General features: G+C 46.4%; 1 long non-coding RNA gene across 1 annotated transcript in view; it reads right to left on the minus strand.

Moving 5' to 3' along the window:
- Positions 1 to 1,901: 1,901 nt before the first annotated feature.
- Positions 1,902 to 14,856, minus strand: part of LOC129393881 (uncharacterized) — a 118,885-nt gene continuing 105,930 nt past the window's right edge. Inside the window, exons 4-5 of the long non-coding RNA XR_008620986.2 lie at positions 5,921 to 6,138; positions 1,902 to 4,922 (exon numbers count right to left, since the gene is read on the minus strand). This is a non-coding gene — a long non-coding RNA (uncharacterized LOC129393881). The remainder of the gene's footprint in view (positions 4,923 to 5,920; positions 6,139 to 14,856) is intronic.

A 14,856-nucleotide genomic window follows, 5' to 3' on the forward strand; every position in this document is an offset into this window, starting at 1 on the left:
GTGACAGGCAGGCCAGAGACCCAAATTGTCCCCTTTCCACTTGTGTGGTCCTCTCATGGACCAGGCATGAGCTGTATGGTAGCTCTCTTCCAGAACCCCACAGCCTGGGGCAATGAGTCATGCAAGACTGTTTCACTGCTGCTCCCTGAGGTCAAGAGCCCTGTGGGTCAGCCCCCGAGGGCCATCCGGCCTCCAGCCCCTGATGTTAACTTCACCTCATGCCTTTCACGGCGGGAGGAAAAGTTAGCATTCCTTGGAGACTTAACAGGGTACAGCAAAACCAGGCCTTTTCAAGAGCTTACCAATCAGTTTGCCCTTGTTCATCCTGGAGCAGGTGCATGGTGGTATTGCAGGGGACTACTGCTGGGTACTCTGCAAGTAATTAGAGCAGCACTTGTGCTGTAGTCCAAGTGGCCATCCCTTTCACCCTAGCATTCCGTCAATATGATTAAGAAAATCGTAAAAGAAGAAGTGTTCCACATGGGTCCTTTGACCACCATGTTTATGTAAATGCTATTGGAATTCCTCAAGGAGTACCAGACAAATTTAAAGCTCAAGATCAAATAGCTGCAGGATTTGGCTCAATATTTTCGTGGGTGACAATAAAAATGTAGATTGGATAAATTACACCTATTATAATCAGCAGTGATTTGTTAAATACACCAGGGATGCTGTCAAAGGAATAGCTGAACAATTGGGGCCCACTAGCCAGATGGCCTGGGAAAACAGAATGGCCCTAGATATGATATTAGCTGAAAAAGGCGGTGTGTGTATTATGATTAAAACTCAGTGTTATACCTTTATCCCAACCAACACTGCCCCCACTGGGAGCATAACAAGGGCCTTACAAAGACTTACCGCTTTATCCAACTTGTTAGCTAAAAATTTTGAAGTCAATAACCCTTTCTCAGGATGGCTAGAAAAGTAGTTCGGTAAATGGAAAGAAATCATAGCCTCAATTCTTACTTCTCTTGCAGCTGTAATAGGTGTACTCATTCTTGTTAGGTGTTGTGTCATACCCTGCATCCGTGGGCTGGTGCAAAGACTTATAAAAGCAGCACTTACTAAAACCTTCCTTAACTCTCCTCCACCTTATTCAGATCAGCTTTTTTCTTTTAGAGGATTCAGTCGAGCAGCAAAGCCAAGACATGTTAAAAAGATTTGAAGAGGAAGGACTATGAAAATTGGAAGGGGGGAAATTGTAGGATATAATAACTTCCTCTTCAGAGGTTTTAGCCTGTAAATTGTTAAGTACAATGAGTTCTGAGATCCTCTCCAAAGAACCAACGTATCAGTACGTTCAGCTCCCCTGTTCTTTGCTCTTCATTTTCAAGGTTAACTTCTTCGTTCTCCTCGTTTCCTTGCCCCTAGCCTCAGTAAACAATCCGCCAGTTCTAATCAGTAGTTCACATCTGTTCCCCTGGTCACCTGCTCCATTCTGAGGCACTCCTGGTCACCTGCTCCATCCTGAGGCACTCCTGGTCACCTGCTCTGTCCTGAGTCACCCCTGGTCACCTGCTCTGACCTTAGTCATCCTTGGTCACCTGCTCTGTTCTTAGTCATCCTGAGTCACCTGTTCTGTAACTGTCCTTCCTGCGAACCACTCACCCCACCACTCCGACTCTCTTTAAAATAGCCAATAGGAATTAGCTTAGACCGTGAGGTCCAGCCCTAGCCAATAGGGGAACAACACAGCAGTAGGCACTACCTGCGTCAGGGATAAGAACCCCTTCCTCTCCCTTGTTCAGGTGTGCTCTCACCATTGCTCCATCTATGAGTCACACCCTTCTATAGAAGTAAAATTGCCTTGCTGAGAAAATTAAATTTATGTTCGAGTGCTATTTCTTTTACAGCACTGAAAATTTATTTCTAACACTATTTTTTTTAAGAACAAGGATAAAATTAGCAACTTCCATAATATCACAATAGCAGATTTTATTTATGAGGGTTAATGACAGGTACCAAAATCAAATAAGCAAGCAGGTTTGCTGAGGAGAATTTCTCCTGGTTTTCCTTCCTCTGCAAATGTCTTTATTTCATCTTCATTCCTGAAGGAAATTTTCAGTGGATAAAGAATTCTGTGTTGACGGTTTTCTTTCAGCAGTTAACAAACGCCATCCCACTGCCACTGACTCATGGGCCTGTGAAAGAAATCTGCAGTTGTCAGAGTTATTGTTTCCATAAAGGACAAGAAAGGACAACCACTAACACACGAGAGGGAAAAGAATTTTCTCCATTCTTTCTGACCTGTAGGGCCCCTGTTTCCTGTCTTTCAGACTAGAAACAGAGGGCTTGCCTTGGGATTTTTCTGTGCATAGTCAATATGTAATTCCAGGTTTTCAGCTGCCTTTGAGGTCAAATTGGAAGATACTGGAGGGAAAAGAAGAAAGATGGGTGTCAAATGAGACTCGCTGCTGATACAATAATTCTTTCAGTTCCAGCTTCCTCCTCCAGTCAGCCTGTTACCATCCACTTCCAGGAATCCTGAGGGCTGCCTCCTGTCTCCTGTCCAGGGCTTCCGTTTCACTCACTTCTTGGAGCCCCAGAGGAATGTACTTACCTCATCTTGACCCCAGTCATGTTTTATTTTATTTATTTATTTTTTAATTAATTTATTTATTTATTTTGAGTTGGAGTCCTGCTCTGTCACCCACGCTGGAGTGCAGTGGCGTGATCTTGGCTCACTGCAACCTCCACCTCCTGGGTTTAAGCAATTCTCTGCCTCAGCCTCCCAAGTAGCTGGGATTACAGGTGTGCACCACCACGCCCAGCTAATTTTTGTAATTTTTAGTAAAGACAGGGTTTCACCATCTTGGCCAGGCTGGTCTTGAATTCCTGACCTTGTGATCCACTTGCTTTAGCCTCCCAAAGTGCTGGGATTACAGGCGTGAGCCACGGCACCCAGCCCCCAATTGTATTTCCATAGATTCTTCTCTGACACATTGTAAGTTCCATGAGGGCAGAGACCACATTTGGCTTATTATCATTCTTATTATTCATCTTCTGGCCTTAGTTCAGTGTTTTTTGCACAGGAGTTACCCCTTAAAAATTCACTGAATCAATCAATCAATAGCAAACCTTAAATTAGATGACATTTTAAAGCAACTTACACAATGCTTGCCCATAAAGATGTTCGATATCAATAACTCATAACATCTATTATTGCCTGCAGAGACTTGAAGCCTGCCAGGCCTAACTTGTTTAGTTTCTAACCAGTTAACACAGAGGCATTTGACACAGAGCGAAGAACTCCTGCAAGTCAATAATCTATGTAAACAAGTGAGACACCGCTCCAGAAATGTTATCCACAGCCCCAAGAAAATCAGCATTTATTGTGCCAAATCTTGTACATAAAAATACAAGAACTGTTTTGCATACACACACAAATACAAACAGTATCTAAATTGAAATTCTTGAAAGTGTACTTTTTCCATTTCTTATATTATTTCAGCCAACAGAAGGAAACTTACATCTTTCAGGGGGAACCCTTAGTACCGAATATTTTGAAAAGATGATGCCCATTCTTTTCTGCAAAAATTATATTGCAGAACCCCTCCCTGCCCCAAGGCAGGGCATGCACGTTGCACAGCTCCAGGAGGATTCCCATGATAATCTTCTGTGAATGGTGTGGAACCAGGCTCAGGCAGTCTGTGACCTGTCCAACAGCAATCACATCTCCAGTCCAGCCTTCTTCACCTTTTGCCAAACTAATGAGTACCTCTCAGTGGTAGAAACTAAACTGGAACCATTGCCAGAGAGCCTGGGAAATGGAGCTTCCAGACTTCTAATCCCTGCAAGAAGACCTCAGAAGGTCAGGTAGAGGATGGAGCAGCAACGCACTATCTGCTATGTTTACTGAGACGGTCATATCGTCGGTCTCTTTTAACTGTTATTGCAGGAAATTACACTGATAGGTTCCCTAACCTCGAACCATCTTTTCATTCCTAGGAAAAATGTGATCTTCTAGTACATCACATTCTTGTATTTGCTCATGTTTTAGTTGGAATTTTTTTGTATCATTTGCACAAGTGGGGTGGCGTATATATTTTCTGCACTAGTTATGTCTGGATTTGGTGTCAGGGTAATACTAGCTTTATTGAATGAGTTGGAGATCATCTTTTTATATTCTGTGGAATAGCTTTTATAAGTATAATATTAATATGAATGTCATTATTCCTTAGAAATGCAGAATATGCCTGCACAGCAGTGTGGGCCTGTAGTCCTCTGATTACCCTTCCATTTTTTTCTATGGGTTATCCTTCTCTTTAGACTTTTCCCCTTCTTTAGATTTTTTCTCCTCTTCTGAATTTTAGTTAATCTATTCCCAATTATTTCTAAATAGTTTTTCATTTTCTTTCTTTCTTTTTTTTGTTTTTTTTGAGACAGAGTCTTGCTCTTTCACCCAGGCTGGAGTGCAGTGGCGCTATCTTGGCTCACTGCAAGCTCTGCCTCCCGGGTTCACGCCATTCTCCTGCCTCAGCCTCCCGAGTAGCTGGGACTACAGCCGCCCGCCACTGTGCCCAGCTAATTTTTTGTATTTTTAGTAGAGACAGGATTTCACCGTGTTAGCCAGGATGGTCTCGATCTCCTGACCTCGTGATCTGCCCGCCTCAACCTCCCAAAGTGTTCATTTTCTTTTTAACCCAAGTTATCTAGAATTTTTTCAAATTTGCAAGTAGATAGATTATTTTTTAATATTGCAGAGATATCATTTGTCAATCCCGACTGCGATCCTTGACTCCTTCCTGCTTTAGGGACCAGGCCCTCTGTTCAGCATGGCAGTGCGTCCTGCTCTCAGGCCTGGCTCCTGCTTCATTTAAGGTGGAACTCCTGCTCTTTTTCGTCAGATACTTAATTTCCCGGCCTCCCTTGAGATTGGTGTGGCTACGTGGCCTCATGTGGCCTCTTTCTTCCTGCTTTGGCTGTGAAAATACAACACCTGGAGTTACAATAAAACTTAGAAAGTAAGCACAGACTATGGGCTATGCCTGAGCTTAACTCCTGGCTGTACCAATTATTAGCTGTATGACTTTGGACAAGTTACTGAATCGCTCTATGCCTCTATTTTCCCATCTGTAAATGAGGAAAAATTACACCTGCTCATGGACAGATGTGAGCATGTAATGTATAACAATACGTCAGGGGCTCAGAACAACAATTGGCACAAAGCAAGTCATACGAAGTATCATTATCTTTATAATAATAATAATAGTTATTAATACTATTATAATCATCATCGTCATCTTGGGACCATGAGGCCAAGACAATGAGAATACAGAGCAGAAGGAACGGGCTTGGATTCTCCATGAGGATGTTAGACAGAGCCTGGAAAATGTACCTCTAGACATTCAATGAACAATACATATCGTTACTTTAGCTCCTCTGTTAATTTTTATTGGATGTGTTCTAATCAGTATGCCTCATTACGTTTTTCACTAATTCAGAAATTGATGCCAGGCACTATTCTAGGCTTTGGGGCTATAGCCACGAACAACAACAACGAAAACCCTCCGCCTCTTAGCGCCGACATTCTTTGGATACTAATTTCTAATTGTCTTCCGTTGAAGTCAGAGAAATTAGCCTAGTGAATTCTGCCTTGGGGACTTGGCTGAGATTTTGTTCCTAACAGGATTTTTGTAAATATTCCACAGGTGTTTGAAAAGAACACATACACACGCTCTTAGTATATGAGGAGTGAAGTCTAGGTTCAGGTTTTGTTTTTGTTTTTGTTTTTGTTTTTTGAGACGGAATCTCACTCTGTTACCAGGCTGGAGTGCAGTGGCGCCATCTCGGCTCACTGCAACCTCCCACTCCCGGGTTCAAGCAATTCTCCTGCCTCAGCCTCCCAGTAGCTGGGACTACAGGCATGCACCACCACGCCCAGCTAATTTTTGTATTTTTAGTAGAGATGGGGATTCACCATGATGGCCAGGATGGTCTCGATCTCTTGACCTTGTGATCCACCTGCGTCAGTCTCCCAAAGTGCTGGGATTACAGGCATGAGCCACTGCGCCCGGCCCAGGTTCATTTTTTCACATATCGATGTCCAATTTTTCCAATACCATTGGTTAAACCGACTACTGACTATTTCCCCATTGAATTGCTGTTGCACCTTTGTCAATCCAAATGGCTGTATTTCTGGAGGAGAGGGGAGGAAAAAGAAAAGGCAAATAACGAAAATGAGCACGAGAAAAATACCAAGTGTTGACCAAAACGTATGGCCAAGATGTACCCAAGCAGGACTCTCCCTCCTGGCCGCTGCAAACTGTCATGGCCTTGGTTGCATCTGTCTGTTAAAGATTAACGAGCCCTTGGCCTTAGCATGTCATTCCCAGGTAGGCCCTCCAGTAGACACGCTCACAGACATGCAACAAAAAGTGTAAACTACAATATTCCCAGCAGCACTGTTTGTAATAGCCCCAAACTGGAAGCTAACTACGTGTTCCTCATCAGTAGAGTAGATAAACCGTAGTACATTCATGCATTGGATTACCATATAACAACCAGAATGAAGGATTGAAAACCACAGGCAAGACTGTGGCTAAATCTGACTAAATGACTAAATGTTGCAACAAAAGAAACAGGCGCTAAGAAGGCACATACTGTGTAGCTCCGTTTATGTAAAGTACAAGAACAGGCAAAACTGCTCTGTATCATTGGAGGGCAGGCTAGTGATTTACCGTGGTGGGGAGCAGGGGCTCTAAGAGGGGAGTGGGGCAATTTCAGAGGTTATGGGATATTCTGTCTCTTGATCTGGATGCCAGTTACACAGGTGTGTTCCGTCAATGAAAAGGCATCAAGCTGTACACTCCTATGCACTTCTCTGCCTATGTATTATATTTCAAAGAAACGTTTAGAAAAGAGAGAGAACAGGAAAGGTAGCACTTCTATGGAAGAAAATAGCTAAAGACCTTCACAGTAAGAATAAAATCAGCCCCATTTTTGCAAACAGGGGTGCAACACGCCTGCCTGCTCCATAAACAAGTGTCAAAGCCAAGCCTTCTGGCAGGCCCTCCCCACACAGTTGTCGTTAAGTTTCAGGTTCTAGAGGGTTACAGAGGTTGCTGGCAATGAGGCACAGGGCAGGACGTGCCTCTCATGAACTTAAAATCTTGCTAAAAGAGAGGCCCCCCACCCCATTGCACCCTCCAAAGCTGAAAGCACAAGGTTCCAAGTAATTCAGGGTCCCCGTGGTAAGTCTCAGCTCAGAGTCGCGGGAATTCTGCTTGAAGACCCACGTCGTTTCCTGCCTAACGTCGCCATGAGATTGTCTGCACCAGGAGGACACAGCTCTTTTTAAAACCAGTCATCTTGGACCGCACCACTAAGGCAGTGTGTCGCTAAGGCAGGCTGTGGACACCAGAGTGGTTGTTAAGGAGCCAGGCTAAGAAGAGCGTAATGTATATGTCTGTCTATAGTATTGACATTTCGTGCAATTTCCAGAGCAGCACAGGGCCCCTGCAAACTCCTACTGGGAGGAAGGAAATCGTCTTTTTTCTTTATGAGAGTGGAAAATTGTTCATTCTCTCCAGGAGAAGCCACAGGGATTAACATTCTCAAAGGCACGGAAATGGCCTGTAGATAGGAGTTTTGCCTGCCTCCTCTCTCAATCTCTCTCTCATTCTTTTTCTCTCTCTCCACTGCCCCCTTCTCTTTCTCTCTCCTTCCTCCCTAGTTCAGAATAGGGATGGTGAAAAACTAGGCCTGTATCCTTCAATATTATTAGCAGAGATCAGGGACAGAGAAAACTCCCACTCACCACCCTAGACCCACACGTATGCATCAGGAACATTCTAGCTTCAGAGGTGGAAAGCAGGCATTAAAGAGTGAGGTGAGACTAGGGCTATAAAGCTTTCAGTCATCAAGAATTAGTTAACTGGGCTGGGTGTCATGGCTCACACTTGTAATCCCAGCACTTTAGGAGGCCAAAGCGGGAGGATTGCTTGAGCCAGGAGTTTGAGACCAGCCTGGGCAATATAGCAAGATCCCATGTCTCAAAAATAAATAAATAAATAAAGTTTTTAAAAAAGATTTAGTAAACTGTCAAAGCACCTAGATATCAACTTTCTTAATAAGCCATGCCATATAGCTGTCACTTTGGAATCAGGATGTTAAATAATAATACATAGTTGTTTTAATAAAGATTCTCATTTTTGCTATAAAGGAAAATATCTAGTATTGCCACTAGAAATACACCACAGAGTCAACTTAGAACCACTGTTCGAGATGAAGAACAATGCTTAGGCACTGTCTGCATCTCCTGGCATCTTGCCCTTTCTGTAGCGAAGTTTGATTGAATTGACAGAGGCTTAAATACCGAAAATGCCAAACAAAGCATATGAAATAGGGACAGTGTCCTGACCCCCAGCTACACTGTAAACAACGTGGGAGATGAAGGGGAGGAAGCTACGGAGTTCACTGTAGGGTGCCACCCCTGGGGCCTTCCACCTCACCCCCACCAGGACTCTGAGACAGGAGCTGCCCACCTCCACTCACAGACAGGGCAGCCCGAGCTGCGAAGGGTTTTGCCAGAGAGCAGAACTGAGTTAGTGACTGAGAGAGTCCACACTTTTGGCCTCTAATTCTGAAGCCAGTGTGCCTGCCTGTGATATCCCCACCCGGCTGTCCCCTTAGAAAATCAGCTGGTATCAAATAACTCTTCAGGTGATCCAGACGGTTCTGGATCCAACAGGATCCGCAGAGGCATGCCGAGAGGCCCAGAGCCTTGGCCGCCCCCGTGGGAGCCGGCCTCCGGGAAGACCCGCTCCACCTTCTCCTTCTGCCCGACAGCTCCAGACCCTCCCAGGCATCCAGAGTCCAAGGGTAGCTCTTGTTGACTTCGTTCTAGTAAGAGATCAGTTTGCTGAAAATAAATGAATAAATAATAAATAAATAAATAAAAGCTCATTATCCAAAAGTGAACATTTTCAAAAGCCTCACAAGTGGGTCTCACCTCCATGACTTCTTCAGCACTGCGCACCCTCTGCATGGCCGCTGGGCCACTCTGATCCCTCCCACGGCCGCAGATGGCGGCACCAAGGGAGTTCCCTCTTGAGGAGTCTCAGCCCAAGAGCGAGTGCAGAAACGGGAAAAGTGGCTTGACAGAGAGGAGGAGGGAACAGCCACCAGCAGGCACCAAGAGTCCTCTCCCAGATCCCTGGGACCCTGGAGCCCAGGCCTGCTTCCTTTCCGTCCTCACCCTGTAGAGGACTCAAGGGGGCCTTCAAAGTCTTCTCGTTGCTCCGTTAAAGCTCAAGGAAATACAGTGGAAAGGGGACAGGTTTGGTTTGATGTCTGTGTCAGTCTTCCAGGGAAGCGGTAATTCACAAAGCACCACAGACCGTGTGCCTTACACAGCCGAAGTGTACTCGCTCACAGTTCCGGAGGCTGCAAGATCCAGACTGCAGTGTCAGCAGGACTGCTTCTTTCTAAGACTGTGAGGGAGGATCTGTCCCTGGCCTCTCCCGGCTTCTCCTAACTCACTGGTCATCCTTGGCCTTCCTTGGCTTGTAGAAGCACCACGCTGACCTCTGCCTCCATCCTCAGGTGGCATCCACCCTGAGTGCGGGTCTGTCTCCAAATTTCCCCTTTTGATAAGGACCTGTCCTATTGGACGAGGGCCTACCCCATTCCAGCATGACTTCATCGTAACTAATTACCTCTGCAACTACATTACTTCTAAGTAAAGTGACATTCCAAGGTCCTGGGAGGTAGGACCATAACATAAATCTGGGGGGAGGAACACAGTTCAACCCATAATAATATGGACCGAAGTCCAGCCTGCAACTCAGCCACTTACAACTCAGCCACTTTCCTTCCTTGGAGACAAACTGCAACTGCATCTGCCCACACCATACTTCCTTCGGCTGTGAAATGGGAAGGCGGCGGCTGCTTGTCATGATTGTCATAAACAATCCAGGAGACACAGAAGCGCCTCTCAGGTGTACCACATGCCTGAGGCTTACCGTGTGCTCACAACGGTGTGGATGGCATTGTTCTCATTATCAGGCAGCTCTGCCAGTCTCTCCCAGCCTGAGAGAGGCCATCTCCCGGCCCCAGGTATAAACATCCTTTTTCCACACTTCCTGCCAGCGTCAGTGACCTTCAGAAAACCCTTAGGGGGCAAGCGGAGTGTTGAAGTGCTGAGAGTCGAAGAGCTCAATCCACTGCTCCAGTGCAACCCGGGGCCAGAGCCGGCTTTTCTCTTTGACACTTTCCTAGTGGCACTGGCTGGGCTCCACATGCTTGAAAGGAAGAAGTCATCTGCAAGGAGCTCTGGGCTGGGCTGCACACGCTGAAAATGCATTTATTTCATTTATTTTTACATCCAATCTTGTTCCAGAAAGGATTTGAGGGGCCATGTGGTGAATCAAATCCATTGCAACTTAATGGCTCTCCGCTTTGCACTTAGTGGGAGGGGGCCGAACAACTGGAAAATAGAAATAATCCCAAACTCCCATCTGATCCCAAAGGTGGCATCTTAGACCTGTTGCACATTGTTAAAGGCATTTTGTTTTTAAGCTACAAAGCTCAGCATGTCAAGGTGATGAGGACGATGATCATGGCAATGATGGTGATGACGGAGGTGTTGGCTAACACGTGAAAGCTCGTCCTCTGATGGACCAGGTACTGTTCAAAGGAAGGAAAGGAAAGAAAATGAGGGGGACAAAGGGAAGAGGGAGGGGAGAAAATGGAACAAAGGGCTGGAGACCGTGTTAGAGACCCGCAGTGTGGCCAAAGCAGTGTGCTCCTTACCCTCTAACCAAATCAAATCCCAGGAGAAAGCTCACTCATTCTTTCAAAGTTGTGACTTATTTCAGAGAACAATCTGTGGTCATAGGTGGATCATGTTAGTCGTTCACCTCCAGAAAGCCAAATCTGGACCTGGCTCTCACCACGAGGCTCTGATGACCTCTCCATTTGGCCCCTGGGAAGCCTTTGCCATATTAAATGCTGTCACCTCTGCAGCGAGCAGGTAGGCAGGCGCTGCTCCAGGGCCATCCCCAAGGATGCCTTGGCCAGCTTAGGGTGTGAGATGGCACCTGGAAAACTGTACCAGTGAGGCCAGAGGGCATGCAGCTGCTTCCTCAGTGCCCGGCATCCATCACACCTGCAGTGCCCCTTCCACATCAGCCACGTGTGGCATCCTACACGGCCACAAGTGCCATGTCTGCAACTAGTCACACTTAAGCCCTCTGGTGACCCAGAAGAAAAAGGGAGAAAAGTGGATGCTAAGCTGCTATTTGGTAAAGAGTGAATATGACTGCACTCACCACATGGGGTTGGGGAGGGGCTCCGACAAGGTGCCTGAGTCACCCAATGGGCACTTGTCCATAGCCGCAAGGATGTCCTAGCAGGGTGATCACAGGGTGCTCTGTTGAGCAGGTTCCAGGATGACAACTCCTTTGGTTTGCTCACACATCGGTAGCCACTGCTCCTAGCAAGGCCCCCCAGCCCCCCTTCCCATCCAGCACACACTGCTGGCACCCCCACTCAGCCCCCGGCACTGCCCCTGAATTTCTCTCATAGCCAGCTAGCTCTCCATTGGCAACGCTGGTGCCTGTCCCTGCCAGCAGCCCCAAGTCAGCACCATGCCCGGCTGTTCATTATTAAATTGAAAAAAGGAGGAGGGTCCTGCCTTGATTCCCTTCCAACAAAGAGGCTCCTTGGTGGCTATGCAAATGTGCCCACCTTCTCCTGGAACTTGCTGTGCAAACCGGCTTTGAAATTTCAGAGGGGCCCTGTGTCCCTTCCCCCAGGGGCTTGGCTAGCATTCCGTATCACTGAGGACTTGGCAGGAACCATGGAGGAAGGTCAGGAGCACCTGCTCCCAGCGCACATCTTGCCGAGATGGCCCACGAACCAGTCAGCAGCTCTTCTTCAGAAGCAATCTCAGGTCTGCCTGGCAGTCACAGCCCCACAGTGAAATACGCACCACGTCCCAACTGTGCATTCACATGTAATTCTCATCTCATTCTAAGTCTTATCCAATTCTCACCAAAAGGCTGAGTCCTGCTCGCCATCTGGGGAAACCAAGGCATGGTGAATCCAAGTGACTTGTCTTCTCATACATGGAGAAGGTGAGGTTGAAACCAGATCCAGGACACTGCAGAGACCCCTCTCACCCCTTTGACCTTTCCAGAAAAGGACCTGCAAGAGATAAAGTAGTTTCCGAAAGGCCTCCAGGCAGGGGAAGGGGCCTCTGATAATACTCACAGCTCAAAGTTGGTTTGGAACAAAGCCCTCCTGGTGCCACGGCACTGGGGCAGCAAAGCAGGGCAGAAAATGATGGGAGGGGAGCCGCCTCCCAAAGGGCTGCAAACTGGGGTGAATTGAGGCTACTTAATACATTCAATCCATCAGAGTAATGCCTTGTAATTAAGATTCCTGGAAATGAAGTAGTACCGGGGCACTCCATGGAAGATCTGCCTTCAAACGGTTCAGGTCAGCCTTAGGCTCAAGCACGGCTCTAATTGACGGCTCCCCTTGGGTCTGAAAGAAAAGATGTAATCAGACCACACAAAGCACGTCCTGTCCAATTACAAGGATCGGCATGGATGGGCTGACCTGTGACCTATAAAACAAAATTAAGATTTCCAAACATCACCAGGAGGTAGGGGGAGGGATGGCTGGTCCGTGCTCCAGCCTTCCAACTCCCCAGAGTGGAGACAGAACAAAATCGTAGCCCTGGAAAGAAATGTGGTGGACTTTGATCAGCCATTGTGCAACCTTTCAGTTGGAGTCTTTCTGGGGGGTGGGAGGGTCAGGGGGACTAACGCTCAGTTTCTTGCACTGGATGTCCAGATGCGTTATCACAAAAGAGCATTTCTTTGCAGTTGAGCCCTAGAGTGCCAGGAAGCTAGTTCTCGAAACAAGCCAGAATCTCCAACAGCCATAGGACATGTTAATTGCGTTTGGGGGCAGTGTGGGGATGCACTTGATGTCATGGTGGAAAACACCCCCATACTCACCCTTATGGGACCTGCACTCTGGAGCATGAGGCCGACTGCCTGGGTTCTGGGGTGAGAACCTATCAACAGCAATTGAGGAATGTTTATCCATTCTTCTGTCTCCTGACTCAGGGAGCTGTGTCTCATCTTCCAGGAAAGAACTGGGTGGGCACATTGCACTTAGCTTATTCAACTATCAGGGACCTCCAGCGGTCGGGAGGTGGAGGAAGAGTCATGGGGCCTCACAAAGTCTTTGCAGAAACAGGCCTTTGCCTCCGCGCCGCCGAGCCAGGAGAACCTGCAGCGAGCAACTAGCTCTTCTTTCCTTCTCTTTTAAAATCAACACCCGTCCCCAGATTTGCTTTTGGCAAACATTGCTTAACTGCTGCTGTTTTCCCTGAAGTCACTGAAGAGAGAGTTAGATAATGAGCTGGCATGCTCTTTTGAAATGTTTACTGTGTTCCTTAAAGCAAGGGACATGCTGGTTCCTAAACTAATTTGGGGTTGCTAGATCTTTTCTACTCTTTTTGGAGATCTCCGAAGTAAACACATGGACTTAAGTATAATTATCCGAGAGTCAAATAAACAGTCATGGGGCTTTCTAAAGGATGAACCTTTGCAGATTTGTCGATAGAAATTTTTTCTCAATTCTCCCCACAGAAAGGACAGAGAATGCATGAGTATTAAGATAATGCACCATAGCACGCCCCCAAAGATTTGAGGATAAAAGATCAGGTTGTCTTATTTTCAGTTCAAGGAAACCAAAGGTGATGACAGGATCTCAACGGCCATGGCATATGGGATAGACCCAGATAGTTAAAGAAAACTTCCTCAATGCAAACTGTTCTTCATAACGGAATTTACATTTGAAAAATTTCTGAGTTTCAACCTGGCAGGTTGCAAAGTCTTGTTAAAAAAAAAAATTAAAGCTCAAGGCATCCAGTCATGTGTAATTTCGGTAAGAACTGTAATAAATGCATCCACGTAAGCCCTAAATTCCCACTGTCGAAATGAAGATCTAGGGTTAGCATGACATTTATATAAATCCCACTTGGTATTTTGGTTGCATGTTTTTCCAAAGGAGTTCAAAGGCATTTATAGACATTCTGATTAGTGCTTGTGATATCCCAGTGGGGTGGCAAATTCTATTAGCTCGGTTTTACATTTGGGAATAGAAAATCTTAAAGCAGCCAAATGGTTTGGCAAAAACCATATGGCATGTCACTGATAGTGCTTTGAGAAGAAAACAGGTTTTCCCAGCATCTCTCCCTGCTTCAGTCCTCTGTCCAATTTGCTTGCAGGATTTTTTTTTAATGTTAGATAATGTCATGGTGATTTTTAGAGTCTATGTAAAATCTCATCTACATTTGCAGCCTGCTGGGCCAATGTCCACCTGTGCAGGACAGAGTAACCTTGAGCCCCTCCCTTCCATTTGTTGGGAAGGACAGACCTCTCTGAATTGCTCCAGCCAGCTGGAAAGCTGAGCCCCCAAGCAAATAATGTCAAGAAGAGATGATAGGAGCCCAGAAAGTAATTCCCCAAGCCCCTTTTCCTCTGCAGAATGTTTGCAGGCTCCCCGAGCGTGAGGCATAATGACTTCCTCCACTCCCAGAGTCCAAACAAGAAGTGGAGAAGGAAGAACAAGAAGAAAGACGTGGGCTTGTTGTCTAGGGCAGATGGTGTATCAGGAACAGATGTCAGGGATGAAGAAGACACTCCTCAGCTCCTCGTTGGTTGCCATCATCTCTTCAAGAAGTACCTCAGACTGCAAGGAACAGAGTGAGCAGTGGCCAGGGGAAGAGGTGAGCGGTCCAGGACTGCCGCTCAGGGGAGGAGGGTCCTATGCTCCCAGGCCACGTGATTCCATTCCAAGGCATTTGAAGACCTTGAAGACAAAATTGCTCGA

Source organism: Pan paniscus, chromosome 15 (assembly GCF_029289425.2).
Source record: "Pan paniscus chromosome 15, NHGRI_mPanPan1-v2.0_pri, whole genome shotgun sequence".
Lineage (NCBI taxonomy): Eukaryota > Metazoa > Chordata > Mammalia > Primates > Hominidae > Pan > Pan paniscus.